The 17,448-nt window shown below is 41.1% G+C and overlaps 1 long non-coding RNA gene across 1 annotated transcript in view; it reads right to left on the bottom strand.

Annotated features, from left to right (window-relative positions):
• Positions 1–333: 333 nt before the first annotated feature.
• The window catches only part of LOC135294694 (uncharacterized), a 33,560-nt gene continuing 16,445 nt past the window's right edge, over positions 334–17,448 (bottom strand). The window contains exons 3-5 of the long non-coding RNA XR_010356774.1: positions 12,448–12,540; positions 8,870–8,988; positions 334–7,088 (exon numbers count right to left, since the gene is read on the bottom strand). This is a non-coding gene — a long non-coding RNA (uncharacterized LOC135294694). The remainder of the gene's footprint in view (positions 7,089–8,869; positions 8,989–12,447; positions 12,541–17,448) is intronic.

Raw genomic sequence — 17,448 nt, 5'->3', positions numbered from 1 at the left:
GAGATAAGACAGTTTGCTTTAAGTCAAGAAAAGGATGGAAATTAGAAGAATGAATGATAACTTTGGAGTTGGAATAAGGTGCAGACATTTTTTGAATACCAACAACATTTCTCTTCCAGAGAATCGCTATGGAGAGCTGGGTACTGATGATTAGATACTACCTCAGAGTATCCAAAAGGGCAAGCAAGGATTCTCACACACTGCCAGTGTGCTGTTAGGAAAACTGACCTGTAGGGCAAAAAAGGAAACAAAGCAAACTGACCAATAAAATATATTCAGTCCTGTTTGTAAACTCCTGTTTATAAACACCTACTGAGAAAAAAAAAAAAAACAAAAAAAAACAAAAAAAACCCAAAAACTTGATCTCACTACTGGTGCATGTAAGGCATGTATGTCTCTTTTGGAAGTTTTTCTCTAAGCTGGACACAAATCCAGAAGCAGAAAGGGAGTGATGGAAATGAGAGTTGTGGGATGGTGCAGAGGGAGAGTGGACAGTGCAGGACATAGGCAAACTCAGTAACAGTTTTGACAGGCACAGAAAGAAGCCCCGTTGAATGACCACATTGCTGAGAAGTTTTGTTGTATACCAACAACAACAAAAAGGAACAGTTTGGTTTTGACACAGTAAAAAACCTATTGCTTCTTTTTTTTTTTTTTTTTTTTCCCAGTGGAGAAAAAAGCAGTAGACACGAGGCATTCTGCTGCTGACTTGTACTGGTTTAGATTGTATTGGTGTTTCATAGGATACTTGTGAGATTGCCACCACGAGTTTTAATAAAACTTGATAAAATTAGAAAAATATGTAATGTTTTTAGATATTAAATTGATACATAAATGAAGTTAAATAATACATGCCAGTGCATTGTGGGAAATATGTATCTGAATCTGTATTTCAGATAGTAATAAGAGGGTATTCTCTTCAGTGTCTTTTTTCTGAATAGTATCTTTTACATTTAGTAGTCATCTTGTTCTCCAAGGTCAAACAGAAACCAAATGTTAAAAGGATAACAGTTTACTACAAAGATTTTGCTGAGAAAGAGGATCTTTAACAGTCCACACCATCAAAATTCATATGAACTTTCATTCTGATTTTTGCTTAAGGAAGCTTGTGATTATGTGCAGTAATATAAAAAAGATTGGTCAGAATAAAACCTGGCAAAGGAGAGTAATATTAATTCAGTGTTCTCTCAATCTGATTCAAGAACTGATGAAGAAAATGAAGAATTGGGAAAGATGTGCTTAGATCAGCTGACCAAAAAGTGATAATATTAGAGATTGGATATGTTTTGTGTATAATTGATAATTAATGTTCTAGTCAGTTCTCTGGCTTTCTTGTTTAATTTTTTGTTTATAGCAAATCCTGCTTCAGCCTGTGGACTAGAGTTTCCTGATTTCAAAGCTGAAAACTTATTTTAATCTCAGGTTGTATTTTTGGTAGTTTAAAAAAATACATGCAGAAGTGTGGAATAAGTGATGGTTTCACAGTTGACACTTTTTAAGTGATTCATGTGAGTCCCTTTGATAATCCATGTGTTAGCAGTTAAAAGCAATGACCCTTGAGAAAAATCACTGTATGCCCACCAGCAGCATAGACCACAGCCTTGCAACTACACCCTGACAAAGAACTTCTGTGCCTCTAGAGAAATGAAGGAAAAAGGTGTAATCAAATACCAGAAACACAGTTATGCCAATGCAGGCAAAACTGTGACTTTGCACAGCTACCTATTCCTCATTACACTATGGGACATTTGCCAGTGTTGCCCATGTTTCTGTGTAATTCCAGAACATCGAATGGCAGCAAGCATAGTGTTCCTGCCTGCAGAGCTCCACTAAAAATATCCCCAGTCGGTGCTGAATATCTGGTTAGAACAGCTTGCTGAACTCTATCAATTAGCCAGATCTTAATCTATTTAATGTGTTTTATTAAGGCTATATAATGCTAATGTTTTAATCAAAATGTCAAGCAGTACTAAATCAGATTCATTAGGAAGGTCCAAGTCTATCACATCCATGTGGTTACCTTGATCAAACAAACCTGTAATCACATCAAAAATTGAAGTCAGGCCTGCTTGTCAAGTCTTGTTTCCATAAAGCCATGTGGACTTGCTTTCATTACATTCCTACCTTTAACTCCTTATTGATTGAATCACACATATCATGACTGCTTTAATTCACATAACATCACTGTTTTGTCTAGGATTACCAAGGATGCCAGGTCTGTTATTACCTTGGTCATTCTGCTTGATTCCTGGAATGACATGAGCTTTCCTTTCACTCTTTGAATATTAGCTGTAAAGAGAGCTGTTAAAAATTAACATAAGAAGGCTGGAAGTCTCCTACTCTTTAAGGATCTTTGGATACTCAGGTGCCATAGAGACTGCTGATTGAAAAACAGCAGTGCCATTCTCATCCTACAGAGGTGTCAATGGATAGAAAGATAATTCATCATCCTCATGTAATATTAATACATTATAATTTTTCTTTCTTTTCACAAGAACAGGATGGAAATATTTACCATAAAAATGAGATCTTTTATGCATGCTCTGAAACCAGATTTCTTAATGAAGAAGCTGTGGAATGTGTCTGTACAAAACTGAGAATGTATTTTGTAATAAGGACTCCATTTTGTGCAGTAGGCAAAGTACAGGTGTAAATTAGCCCATGAGTAGAGTTCCCCATGGATAAATCACCTCAGCTTGAAGTGATCTGTTCTCATTGCTGTTGAAAAGGAAGGTCCTGCATCCATTTGAACTCTTGGGAGGGTTTTGTCCCTTCAGCAATGCATTAATTTGCTAGGAAAGTCAATAGTTTTATTTTGGGTTAATGAGCTGGATTAGCTCTGCACAGAGTCAGACAAGCCCTAGAGCTTGTGCAAAGAAAAGCAGAGCCACGGACCTGGACAGAAAGATGAGGGTAGCCCCACTTTTGTTAAATGTGGTTTGGCTCTGGTGTACACTAAAAATTCATTGTGATGGTGGCCTATTGAGCTGCATTCCAAATGCATGTCCTGCTCAGGAAGGGCTGCAGTGAAGAGCTGTCCCAAGCCACCTGAACAGCAGCTGGGGGCAAAGACACTGCCCTGCTGTGACAGAGCAATGGAGGTTTTGCAGAGGGCTCTCCCAAGGCTCTGGGACTCAACCTAGATTTGGTTGCTCTGAAGCAGGGGCCCTTTTCTAACAGGTTGTGGGGCCCAAGGTGTTACAGAAGCCACAGAGGAGATGAAGCCTCGGTGATTGCACAGCAGTAACTTGCTTTTTTACTATAGCAAGTCTGCAAATATCTGGGATGGCAAATTGAACATAACTTGGGTTCTAGTCAAGACAATGTGGGCCTTGCCTGGGAGGCACAGCCAGTCTGAGAGGCTTCATAAATTCTAGGGTAGTTAATATATGCCATGTACCACGTTGCCAGAGATTTCTTACCCACCTTTATTGTAGCTCTCAGACTGACTTTTTGGTATTCTCTCCGCATCCAACTTGCATTGTATTCCATGCACAGTTTTCTAGTGCTTCCCCTTAATCCTTTTGCCTAACACTTCATTTCACAGATCCCTGTCTGTCACGTAGTTTAGCTCCCTGTTTCCCCTCTTACCCCTTCAATAAGGATTAGATAAAACGGTCTGGCTTTCCCAGGTCCTGCTGTGAGCCAGGCTATTTGAACTCCTAATGACCCAGGCTTGCAATCCAGCCTGTGCACATCCGATGTATCTGAAAGTGTAATGGTTCATTAAAATATTTTTGGTAACTGGCACAGGTTTTCGGAAAGCAGAGTTGTTATTTTCGTACTCTGAAGTTTTCCTTTCCATCAAGCATATGTCTGACTTTTGATCAATATATACATTTCTCAGTTTTTTGGTATTTTTCCATTTTGAACATTTTCATCTTCTCTAGGAGCTGCAGAACAGCAGGAGCTGATGCCTTTTCAAAGTCAGTTGTTAATAGTTCACCAAACAGCTTTCCAAAAAAAGAATCTACAAAAATGGAATAGCCACTAGCTTTTCAGTGCAAGGGAATGTTGGGGTCCTTGACCAAATGTGTACCTATCCAGGTAACAGATCCACCAAACTGACCAGTCACCCTCCCAAACGTCTTTGCAAGAGATCACAGACTTCTCAGTCATCAAGGATAATCTTTCAGATAGAGAACTTCAAGCATCAGTTAAGCATGTTAGATAATCTACTGTATTTAAATCCCTTGAGAGGAGAATATCCTTTATTAAAGCAAAATCAGTAAGAGCTTTAGCAAGTCAGGAAGACTGTAATTCACAGTGAATATTCTTTTTGTTGTCAGCTTTGCTACAAATTTGACATTTTATGCCTTTTTCCATTATTGCTCTGAGTGTTTTGCAAATTATCACTGACATTTGAAGTGACAGGCAATGTATTGCAAATTGTTAGCTCACTTTACTAGATTCTGCCCTAACAAAGGTCTCAGTTAGGACTGGGCTACTTGTCTTGGTTGCTTTCAAACCCACACAGTCTTCGTTTGAAACATAATCTTTGAATTCATTTAAAAGCATAAGGAGTTTGAAAGGAAAAAAAATATGTTTAATGAGTCTGCACTTGCTCTATAGAAAAGCCATCAGCACAGTTTGCATTTTTGGGCAGGTTTCTTCCAATGTTCACAGAAAAGAGATTTCTTATTAGTTGGGAAAAATTTTAGCTGCCTTTCAATATCCTTCAGTTTAAATTATAGGGTAAAAATGTCCATTCACTCAAACTAGTTCGATGAATCATAGGAACCAAAAATATAATGTGTCAGTTCACAAAACATCAGATATCACATTTCTGGTCTATTTGTGATAAACCTTCATAGAAAAAACGTCTTCCAAGAGCCAGTGACTGTATTTCGTATGGATGGTCCTTAACAGTGTAGATATTTGCATTAAAAAATAGTTGGAAAGATCAAAGTAGAGAGAGAAAAGAAAAACAGAGGTAGAATGGAGCCCACATTCCAGTATTTCAATCCTTTTGTTATTAAGAACACTCCGTTTTATGTCTGCACCTTGCATTTTTAACAATTTATATATTCTGCAAATTGCTGTTGACCTGCCAGACCAATACCCTTGTCTCTCTTTTTGACTAAACAATTCTTCATAATAAACAGCCTAACCAGAAGACTCCAGGGAACAAATGCTATATGCAGTCTGACTTCCAACTTTCTTTTAAAGTTTATGACAAAAATCCTTGCTGCTACTCTGTAGAATCACCCCTGTCTCCCAAACCATCCCCCAAACCTGGACCACATCCTGACCACAGCCAGGACCTTCAGCACAGGACTGCAAACCACCTAATCAGCTGTCTAAGAATTAATGTCATGTTGAGCTATTCCATGGGTGAATCTAATCACTGAAATGGCCCTTATGGCTTCCTTTCCCTCCCCTTTAATCTTAATTTAAGAGCAAAGTGAAGGCAGATCTGACCATTCTGTCTCCTCTGCAAGTATTCTATGAAATACTCCATCCCAGTCTTGATACTTTGTTGAAAGGAAGTCTGGCAGAAATGTTAGCAGTGAAAATCCAATCAGTCCTAAAAGTTTAAAAAATGTTTCTTCATGCCAGAAATGACAGCTGTATTATTCCTCAGCCCTTGTTCTCTCTCACAGTCAGGGATTTTCTTTGTGCCAGTGTGATATATCAAACAGGAATTTGGTGTGTAGTGCCTGTATTGGATTGGATTGAGTTGTCTCCGGGGCTTGGCATCCTTGCTGTCCCATCTGCATCCTTCAGGTAGTGGATATTTGCAGAGTGCTTTTCCGGCTAAGAAGTCAGTGCAGTGCTGATCTGCAACACAATACTGAACACAGTCTGTCCCTCTGCAATCTGTGTGTGCAATCCTATTAATGGCCATTTCTTCAAACCTGGAGGAAATGAGAATCCACCTCAGGACAGATCTGAGTTTAATTCTTCAGTGTATAATCAGTATTTAAAATGGCAGGAATATTTGTTTTCCAATTCAGAAGTTCAAAATCATGTTTATATATCTAAAATATATTGAAGTAAATATCCAAATGTAAATTAAAAAAGGAGATATCTGCTTTGAAAATATTAGAATTATTTTTACCAAATGTTGCTTGCATTTTATATCTACTAGAATCATCTTCTAAACCTGACATACTCGTTCAGTTTTCCTATTGACTCAACCTAGTCCAAAATAGCTGTCACTGACTTCCACTTCTGTCCTTTATAGATGTTTGATGCATTTGTAAGTGGAGAATTAGGCACAGCTGTCCTACATCTCAAGTTCTGTGTGATGACCATTGACCAAAGCAGTTTCCCAAGAAACTGCAGGAGGAGTTTCCTGAAATATTTGGTAGAGACCATGGTCCCCATTGCAAATTCAAGTCTCTCTCAGGCAGACCCACCATCTCCTTGGTGGAATACACCAGACTGATGGGCTTGCCTATCCCATCTGTGTCATCAAGCCATGCTTTATTACCCAAATCAGGCAAAGAATTAAAAAAACCCACATTCTCTCTATTGTTCTACTAAGTGATTAGCAAATAATTGCATAGCCCACTCATGTACGTCACATCATGCTCATCTCTATCCACAAGGAAAATCACTTTTAATCTTTGACTCCAGCGTTAGGGAAGTGTTCAGAGTGATAAATCATATGGAACATTTTGACAGTTTCTTCCTAATAGAATTCAGTTTTCTGTATTTTTGAGAATTATTTTCTCATCTCTGTAAAATAAATAAGACTATAAATCCTGGTCTAAAGGATAACACCAGGAATCTGGCAGTTATTAAATAACACGCAGCCAAAACGAAGTATTGTACCTCTAACTCATTTGTCACATATTTTAGTCATTTGTTTCACCTGTTGGCAGGTTTGAAGGTGAGTAGGTATAACAGATACAAACAGTAATTTATTTGGTATTTAAGTTTGCTTAGTAGTGCCTGGGCTGTAGGAGTTTGGGTGATTCATCAAAGGCTCTTGTCCTCCAGACAGCACAGACTCTGTTTCCTTACGAGCGCAGCATTTTTTGAAAAACCAGGAGGAGGCGTGTCTAAGCTTTCCATTCTTGGTTTACATGAACACAACATCCCAGGCCTTGCTTTGCATCTACCATGTGCTCACAGACAAGCTGTAAAACCAAAGTTCTCTTTCATTTTGAATATTAAGATCCCTAGACATTTTAAGGATTGTGCACCTTCTGAAATGCTCAGTTTTGATCAGGTGCACGTTCACATCCTATTCCTCACTCAGCAACATAGCCTATGGAGGATGATTGGCATTCATACTAGAAATGCCTCATGCTTTCCTACCACTATGAATTATTGCTTTCATCTCTGAATTTACATACACTGATGCTTGGACAGATTCTAGACACATTTGGAAGAAAATATATTTCAAGTGACTGAACAAAGAATGTTTCTTCTTCTCATCAGACTATTCTTTAAAATATATCACTGAGTTAGTATTTTGATCACTGCATTTAGTTTAGGCTCACCAAAACTCATTCTGTCAAGGTGGATTTGTCTTTCCAAAGATTTGTGCTAAAATCTAATCTGTTCTGCATCCTCAATGTTTTAAAGTTTTTCTATTCTGATATTACTGATGCCACTGTGTTTATTTAGAAGAAAATAAAAGGCTTTTGTTTTTTACAAAGGAACTAGAAAGGGGTACAATTCCTTACATCCTTTTTGCTCACATAGCTGGGATTTGACTCCTCCGTGTAAGAAATGGTTTTGTTTCAGTGTTGCATTGGGGTTTGTGTGACAAGATTTTGGTAACAGAGTAGGACTACAGGAGCAGCTTCTTTGAGAAGCTGCAAGAAACTTCTCCCATGCTGGACAGGGCCAAAGCCAGCTGGCCTCAAGATGGGCCTGCCATTGACCAAGGCTGAGCCCACCAGGCCTCTATGATAACTTATTTAAGAAAGGAAAAAAAATTATTGGGTGGAAGTAATTGTGGCCAGAGAAGAGACAAGTGAGAATGAGAATATGTGAGAGAATCAGCCCTGCAGACACCAAGGTCGGTGCAGAAGGAAGGGCAGGAGGTGCTCCAGGTGCCTGAGCACAGATTCCCCTGCAGCCCCGTGGTGCAGACCATGGTGGGGCAGGATACCCTCCTGCAGCCCATGGAGATCCACGGGGGAGCAGAGATCCACCTGCAGCCCATGGAGCACCTCACGCTGAAGCAGGTGGATGCCTGATGGAGGCTGTGACCCCACGGAAAGCCCACACTGGAGCAGAGTCCTGGTGGGACCCGTGGCCCTGTGGGAAGAGGAGCCCACACTGGAACTCGTTTGCTGGTAGGACTTGTGACCCTGCAGCGGACTCACACTGGAGCAGTTTGTGAAGAACAGCAACCCGTGGGAAGGAGTCCTGCTGGAGAAATTTATGGAGAACTGTCTCCTGTGGGAGTGGCTCAGCGCGGGAGAAGGGGAAGGACTCCTCTCCCTGAGGAGAAAGCAGCAGCACAAATAACTCGTTCCCTTCTCCCTGCACTGCTATGGGGGAAGGAGATAGAGATTTAGGAATAAAGTTAAGCCTGGGAAGGAGGAAGGGGTGGGGGAAAAGTGTTTTTAAGATTTGTTTTACTTCTCATTATCCTGCTCTGGCTTGATTTGTAATACATTCAATTAATTTGTCCAAATTGAGCCTGTTTTGCCCATGACAGTAATCAGAGAGTGATCTCTCCCCATCCTTATCTCAACTCATGAGTTTTCATTATATTTACTCTCCCCTGCTCTCTCCATCTGGGAGTGGAGCCACTTTCATGGGCACTGGCATCCAGCCAGGGTCAAAAGACCATAAGTGTTAAATTGCACATTTTTCCGTCTCTGCAGTTTGTTCTGGGCTGCAGATGCAGGCAAATACTGTCCTCTACACCAGTGACAGGATTTAGCACATCAGCATTTACCTGCTCACAAGTCTGGAGCTTCTGGAAGCTGCGGGAAGTATTCTCTCTCTTCACCAACTCATATTCATCTTCTGCTCTGTAGAGTTTCAGAAGGTCTTCCCTCTCCCTTGATTTTGGTTCTGCTATGAATACATAAAAGTTTGAACTCTGGATACATGTTGTATTTGACAGGCTAATTGACCCATTTTAATTAATTGTCTTTGGCTCACACATAAGAGATCACCTTTCCCATAAGTAGCTTAAGGAATCCACTCATTAATCTTCTTAAGCAGCTATTCCGTTCTCACTTCCTCTAAGGCATTTGCTCACACAGCCTCCACACTAGACTCATCCAGCAAGGAAATCCCCAAAGGCTCTTCATTGAGCTCTGGGAGAATCCTACCTCACAAAATCATTCTGTAAGAAAGGGGTCATTATATTTTATTTAGATGCTCTTTTACCTTGAGAAAGGTAGCCAAACTGAGCTGACCTCAACTTGACTTTGAAGTTTTTCCAACTTCTAGGAATTACACAATTACACCTGCAGGTAGGGAAGGCCGTCTAAAACAATCTTTCTGGTACTACATTAAAATCACCTCTGAATACAAAACACCATATTTTCAACCCCTTGATATCATGCTGAGATGAAGATTTGCATTAATTTTAAGAAAGCTTTGACAATTTCAATTATAAAAACATACTGTATCTCAGTTTTTGCCTGGTGTAACCTCACAGATACAGAATTAATGAAACAAGAAGCTCTTGTGCTTTTTTTTCCTGGCTACATCACAAATGTTTTTGGAAATATCTTGTTTGGGCCATGTTTTCTTCTTCTGCCATACAACCTCCTCTGGCTTGTAAGTAGAAAGGTAATAATGCAGTAAAATCTCTGTTCTCACTGGCATAGTAGAGACAGGAGCTGACAAACTGATTGCATTTGACAGATGTAGTTGAGGACAGGGTGGATTTTAGAATAAGCAATGCGAGGCAGCAAGGCTTTAGAAAAGGCAGGCTGAGAGATTTGGGAAAAAGCTGATTCGGACTAGATACTGGTGTTAGGATAAAGGCATAAGTTTTCAACATTTTTGGGAAGAGGAGGGACTAACAGAGAAGGAGGGGAAAAAACATAAGGTGGGGGAGAATGGGAAAAATCAAAATCAGCTTTCTGTTTTGGTCATACTGAATTGAAGTTGACAGCTATTTAGCCCTCAAATTATGTCAGATGAAAGCTGAGATGTTGGTTTGGACAGGAGAGTGACACCAGTCACTACTGTGTTTGTCAGGATCGTGATGCTTGTTGAATCTGTGTGGATGAAATTACCCTCAGGGAATGTGCAGAGGGAAAAAGAGTTTTAGGGCCAAGGATATGGAATCACCACCAAACATTTCAGGCATGAAAGCCACTTTGAAGGGTTGGAAAGTTTACAGCATCCTAACCAAACGTGGCTGATCCTACCAAATGTGGCACAGAAACCAGGATACTGTGGCAACCTTCGAGACAGCACATGCTGAGCTGTATTTGTGGATGTACAGTGGATTGTCAGCTGGATGGGGCTCTCTGTCCTTCTCAATGGTGAGTGCAGAGGAGTCCTTAGAACATCTGTGTCCATCTCTGTGGGGCAGCAAGCTTAGTACAGGGCTGGTTTGACATTATTAATGGGAGTGGCACCAGGACAGCTACACAGGCTTTCAATCAATCTTCCCTTTTCTTTATAAAGAGGAAAAGAGCCCCAAACAACCAGACTACTGCTCTGAGTGTCTCAGGGCTGTCCTGGGTGACCACTCAGTTGGGCTCTGTGTTGGTGATGACAGGTCAGTCTTGGCCTGGCTTCCTCTGCCCTTTACACCAGCCATCTCTCCCTTGCCTTGTGCTCCATCCCTTGTACCAACACTTGTGAGATCACATGTGTTAGTCAGATCAACGTGCTGAAACTATTTGCTTTCTGGCAATGTCAGTTTTCTGCCAGATCAGCTTGTTCACTCATCCCACCCTGCTGTTGCAGAACCTCTACAGCTTAAAACTAATGCAGTGGAGCTGCAGGAGCGCATGGCTGGGGCCAGGAAGGCACCCCCTTTCTGCAGGCACTGGGCAAGGCACAACAAAAAACATCACACACAGCTGGTGTCCCTGTCATGAGGGTAGAGAGAAAATGTCCTTGTGAAAATGAAGCGGGCTGTGCTCTAAACCTGACTCACCAGAAGGCAAAGCTCAAGCTTTCTATTGCATTTATATGTATTAACAGTAAAACCACTAATTGCCTTGTCTTGGTGGTTTTTTTTTTTTCACATTCCTCTTCATCTTGTACTAAACAAACACTGTTCTGATTCCTTTCCATAGGCAGACTTTACACTCTGTAGACACTCTTTTGGATACAATGTGTGAGCAATCATTTTTAACCTCTGAGATGAACAGATATACTCAGTGGTATTTTGTCACCACCTTGAGCTGAATTTTTACAATAAATAAATAAAAAAATCCAAGTGCTCTGAGCAGAGTACATTTCTCGAATTTAAGACCACTTAGTAGGTGGGAGGTGGGACAGATCTGCCCAGTGTGACCTTGGGGATAATACATAAGAGTATTTTGACACTGCATGTTTCTCTCTCATGTACTGTGCTTGCCTCCTCTCACCTTGATTATAAAGTTTAAAAAAAAAATCCAATTCTTCACCACCTACACACATGCTATTAAAATCATGATGTGTATTAACAAAAAAACCTTTCCCAGCTGGATGGGAAATTGCTGATAGTGTTGCTATCAACAGAAGCCAGCTCTTCATTGTGCAGCCATCCACCATGATGCCATAAAACCAAAGCCTGCCGGGTTTTACAGTCTTAGGAATTGTTAGTTTCTCATCCACTCCTCCATTTTTTCTTTGTTTTTTTTTGTTTCGCCTCCTCTCTCCCTGGATAAATATAAACTGCCAAGATCATGGGTAGCGCTGACAAAGCACGATGGAGAGGTGACCAAATTACTCTGTCTCGTGTTCCATTATTTTTGGGAATGAGGTGGGAAGGAGCAAGTGGATAACACAGGCAGACCTGCATTCTAGGCTCTAGCTCCAGAGCAGCTGCAATTACTGATGCTCCCTCCTGACCCTCCCTCCCTGGCTATGGATGTAGATGATTCTCAGGGCTAGGCTGTTTTCAGGAAGTAACAAACTCCATTTAACAAGGAGCAGTTCTGAAACAAGTCCCTTGGACCACAGTAGCATTCAAATTCCAGGAAACTCAGACCTCAGTTCAAACTTCAGTGCTTTTGTGTTCATAACACAGCACTTGACAGCTCTGGTCATACATTTTGACTGGGGTTAGGAGGTGATATCACAACGCAGGCCCTCTTGCCAATCTGAACTTATGCTGTGAGCTATTCTTTATCTGTAGGAAAGACACCCATTTACATCTTAGTAACTTAGTCTCTCACTGTTATTTTTCTCTGATTTCTTCAAGACTTGCAATAGAAAATACTGGGCAAGTGAAATAGAATGACAAAGTGGGTCTCTAGGAGGAGAGGTTTTCTCTGGAATTCAGTCAGTGACAGCTACTGCTTCATTGTGCTTTCTTTTTGGTGTGAAATTCAGTTGTTGAATATCACATACCTACTTGGGCTGGTAACTAACAGCTGTAGTCCTGAATGACTCCACATATGCTGGCAGGATTGCTCCATTCTCAGTAGTCCTTATTTCTGCTGTCTGTGAAACACCACGAAACATGAATGATTGACATGTGGATTAAGTGCAGTCTCTAGATAAATTGTAGGTAATTAATTCCCACACCAAAAGGAAACATGTCAAAAACCATTAATATATAAATAGAAAACACATATCTTAGTCAAAACAGAGCCCACAGCTGCTAACAAAAGTAATTGTATTGCTTCTGTGTTCTGAGCCCAAAGGGGACTAAAGCAACTAATTAATGAGACATCTCCTTGTGTCTGGGTGTTGTGTGTCCTTTTCAGCAGTTACTGAATATTTCCTCTGCTTTCATATATCTTCTCCCACCACTTCAACATGAAATAACAATTTTGTAATTAAGACCTGTCTTACAAGCATAACAGAGTCTCATCTTCTTCACGGCTGTGGGACCTGTATCACACCTCCTCTCCTCAAAAAGAGCTGATCTGAAACATGAGGTGAGTCACTATCTAGGCAAACAGAGTTGGGACTAAAGAATTTAATGCATCCACCAACCTTTATGGCATATGGCCACTTAAAAACAGCTGGGCCTGCAGCGCAGGGCCTTTGTTTTAACACACATGGAACTGAGAAAAAATGAAAGGATTTTGTCCCTAGGCCCTGGGAGCTCCATGGGGACTTGAGAGGATGTCCAGGGTGAGCATGTAGACATTCTCTAGGGGGACCTAGCACCAGCCACGGGACTGCTCCATTACAAGACTTGGCTTGGAAAAGAGAGCAAACGTCTCTTAAGGTGGATGGCCTTCAGCAGTGTAGGTGCAGGTGTGGTAACTGGATATTTCTCCACTAAGCACCATCAATGAAAGAGTTAACAACTTCCCAAGAGCTGAGATACAAAAGCCCAGCAGTAATTTGTTTTCACAGTCAACTTTGATTTGGGTTGTTGCTGTTCCATTTGATTCAGAACAAGAAGCCAGTGGTTTGTGTTCAGCTTGTGTTCAGTTTTTCTGCAGTGACCAATGTAACAAGCTAATTTTAAAATAAGGATGAAAAATTTTCAGTCATATTTACAGTGCCTATCCTGACCTGTAAGATATCCTGGTTGTGTTTTATCTTTAAATGTATTTAAGTTATTTGTCCCTTAGGATTTTTTCTTTCCTCTTCCATTCCACTCTGTTCATTTGCAGGGTGGTAGTCCATGCTCACCTCCATCCTAAACTGAAACTATAGTGGACATCTTGACATTGTATAACAGCTGCCACTATGTAAGTGGAAGAACAGACAGTTGTTGCCACTTACTCACAGGTATAGGGGGACACTGACTTTTCTCTTTTTCTCCAATTCCATTAAATCTGTGCCTTCTGGTGTGGCTCACCACTTTTGGCTGTGTTTGGCAACACCTGTCTAAAATCTGGCATCACTGCTGCTGCTTCAGTCAGGTATCCCACATCACCTGTGCTCCTTTGCAAATGGTCTGACTTGCTCTTTGCTGTGAAGTCACCTTACAGTCACCAGGCCAGCCTTGGGAGGTACAAGGATCATCCTGGGCCTGGTCTGAGTCTGGAGAATGGGAGCTTCCTGACAATGATTTAGAGGCTGGTAAGCAGAGCTCTCTTCCCCGTTTTAATGCTTTCACATCCCTGTCCCTCTCTAAAACCTCTGTGTATGTTCCCTGTGCCCTCCAATGGGCACAGCCACAGCAGTAACATATTATTAGTTAGGAGTTGTTCTGCTTGGGAACAGAGCAGAAAAAAACAGCACGTGGAACCACAGCACAAGTAAACAAAACTGTAATTCCTGAAAATGTGGCTAATTAGAAATGGCCAATGCTATTTTCCCTCATGAAGTGGGGAAACAAGGTCCTCTTCTTTTAAGATCTATAGTCAGGAGACTTACTCATATCAGCATTAAGAAAGTTTTACACTGAGTTTTGGGTTTTTTTAAACAAACCAAATAGGCCCAGAACTGCTGATTCTTTCATTCTTTCATCTCATTTTTATCCATTTGGCTTTTGTATGTTTTGAATTGTGCTGATCAAAACATGCTTCAATACTCTTCAGCTACATTACTTGTTTAAAGTCATGACACCTATTAATCCCAATATCCATCTGATAATATATTTTGTGCATTTGTGCCAGCCTCATCTAGCAATTCCCCCTTGACTATGTTCTCATTAACCCTAGGACACTTTTCTGTGATCTCTTCATTTCTCTGTACTCATGTTTATTCATCCTTTCCTTTATTTGTTAGGGTTGAACTTCAATTAATTGATTTCAGCTCATTCTTCTAGCTTGCACTTTGTCTATTCTCACCTCCCAGAGCTATGTACATGCTTCCCTCTTTCTATTCTGCAGGTATGAGCAGGCTCTCAAGCTGAGAGGGGTTGCTTGGGCATGATGGGAGACCTCCTTGATTAACTCTCCACCACTAACACTGATCCTGGGTGTTTGGCTGTTTTTCATCAGGCTTTGTACAAGGCAGAGGTATCATCAGTTGGCACTCTGCAGCAGAGACTTGTTTGCAATTTCGCAAAGAAATAGGTTCTCTTGTTCCCTTGTCATTCAACATAAAGATAAGAGAGGACTCATAAAATCATAGAACCACAGAATGGTTTTGGTTGGAAGGGATCTTGAAGGTCATCTAGTTCCAGCTCCCCCACCAGAGCTCAGATGCCACCCACCTGGCTGACAGAGCACAAAGTCACGTAGAATGCAACTGACAGCAAAAACCAGGAGGGGATAGGGAACTCAAATACTTGCTCCAGATCTCAGGAGAAATGGACCAAACTGTGTTCTTGTGTGACCTCTCCCAAGAAGATGGACTTCTGTCCTCCTCCAGTAGCAAGACAAAAGTGAGGTTTGTGAATTTTCTAATACCTGTGTTTTAGCAGATTTGATCCATGTCACCCATTCTACACTTGGATCATGTTTCAGGCTCCTAGAAATGATACTAACAGAGTCCTTGTGGGAACTGTGCTGTTTTTAACCACTGGAGCCCATGGTCTTTGTAGGTCCAAACCCAGGACACAGGGGAAAAAAACCTTTCAATGCAGAAATGCCAATATACTGACCATGGCTGGCGTTCCAAATGGAGCTCCTCTTCAGAGAGCGTCTGTCTTAAATTTACACCCTTCTCTCCCTCTCCTGGAGCCCTTTCTAGTTGACTGACAGAGAGCCAAGGAATGAGCTCCTCCCATGCTGGCTGAAAGAAGTCAGGATGCTTGAACAATGCCACCTCCCAGCATGGGAGATCAGGCAGGCGAGTGGGTGACAAGGAGGAGGGAAAAATGCACCTTTGAGCAACAGCTTTCATGATGTTATTTGGATGAGGGTGTTTGTTCACAGCTCCAACGATTTTTCCACCTCCAGCAAACTGCTGACTACCATCTGATGGCAAAATAAACCAAAATTGTGTACATTGCCTCTACTGCTTGCTCTAACATCTGCATAGCTGTGCTCCTGAGCCCCTCTGGTAGTTTGGAGTTGAGGATTCAGATGCTTTGTATAAAAAAGGATGTGACGTAATCTACTTTTCATTCAGTGGCTTTTATATATGTGAAGGGTGAGAAAACATGCTTAGAACAGCTGTGGAGTTTAAATGGGTGTGTTGACTGCAAAACACTGTGTGGCAGGACACACTTCCCTGCATTTGGTACATGCTGGAAGAGCTGGGGTTTGAGAAGTACCATTCAGATTTCAGTAATCCACATACAAGCTCATCTCAGGGAAAGATAGACATAGCTACTGTGGAGAATTTTTTGTCCGCTAGGCTTGTTATCCTGTCAAAGAATATAATTAAATTGGCTTTTCAGATGCACTATAAGCCCCAGTTGTCTGCTATTTATCACCTCATTTTGCTGTAGCTGCTCACACAACAACTATGTTATTAATTCCTTGCCTATTTTTTACCAATTGTTCTTTGTGTTTTAGTTCCCTGTCATCCATTGCTTATAGAGATTGGACGCTGTCTCATTTCTTGGAAGGGAAAGTTGGCTTCTATTCTTTCCCACAGATAACATTTAGGGTCACACTTTGCTTTCAGGAGTGCTCACAAGTAATCAGCACCAGTTGTGATTATTCAGCTGGTTACTCAGTTTACATTTAGTGGTGCTACACTGAGTAATAGTCTGTATTTAAGTTTTCTGTGTCTTCACATTGAACTTCATAGACTTGTTTTGTGATTTGGCTTTTTGCTTCCTTCCTGCTATTAGGAAAGGCTGATTAAGGTATTATGCTTTTTGATAGAAAATAGGGAAGAATTTCAGTCTTCATACAACCACAATAAACCAAAATGCTCTGTGTGTCTTTCCTGTAGAAACTGAAGGGTATCCACCTGCTTTATTAACATGAACTCTGTAGTAGAAGGATTTCACTCTTGTTATCTCTTAGAAAAGGCAAACTGGGGTTCAGAAAGGGTGTGGATTGCTCCAAGTTCATTGAAAGGCACAAGCTGTGATTGAAATCTCTAATGCCTGCCTTGAATAGCTACACTGGAGCATGTGTAGTACAAAAGCTGCTCAGAACCAGTTTCCAGATACACGCTTTGGGTGAAATTCTCCCCAGATTTCTCCTGGTTGTTTTTGCCATCCACAGGAAAAAAACATATGGGTCTGATCCCCCACCTTCTGGACACAGCTTGTATCCTGATCAGCCTAAAATCCTTTCCTAGAGAGATTTCTGCCAGGATATAAGGAGGAGGGGGTTCTAGAGGTAGGGAGAATTTTGTCAACCAGGACAATAGGCTCTTAGGAATAGAAGTCATACTTTTTCAGCCTACTTTGGCCAAGCTGTGACAAGTTACATTGTGCTAATGAAAGAGGAAGCCTGAGTTTTTGGAATTGGAGGGGGACAACAAGTCTTGGAGGAACAAGCAGCTAACCTCTTTTCTCAGTATCAGTCTCTCCAGGAGTTTCTCCTACTTCTTCCATCCAAGCCTATCTTTTTTTCTCCCTTCTTTTCCCAAAAC

The sequence above is a fragment of the Passer domesticus genome, chromosome 2 (genome assembly GCF_036417665.1).
Source record: "Passer domesticus isolate bPasDom1 chromosome 2, bPasDom1.hap1, whole genome shotgun sequence".
NCBI classification, from domain to species: Eukaryota; Metazoa; Chordata; class Aves; order Passeriformes; family Passeridae; genus Passer; species Passer domesticus.
Note: the sequence above shows the minus strand (reverse complement) of the source record. Positions and strands in the feature narration are given on the sequence as shown.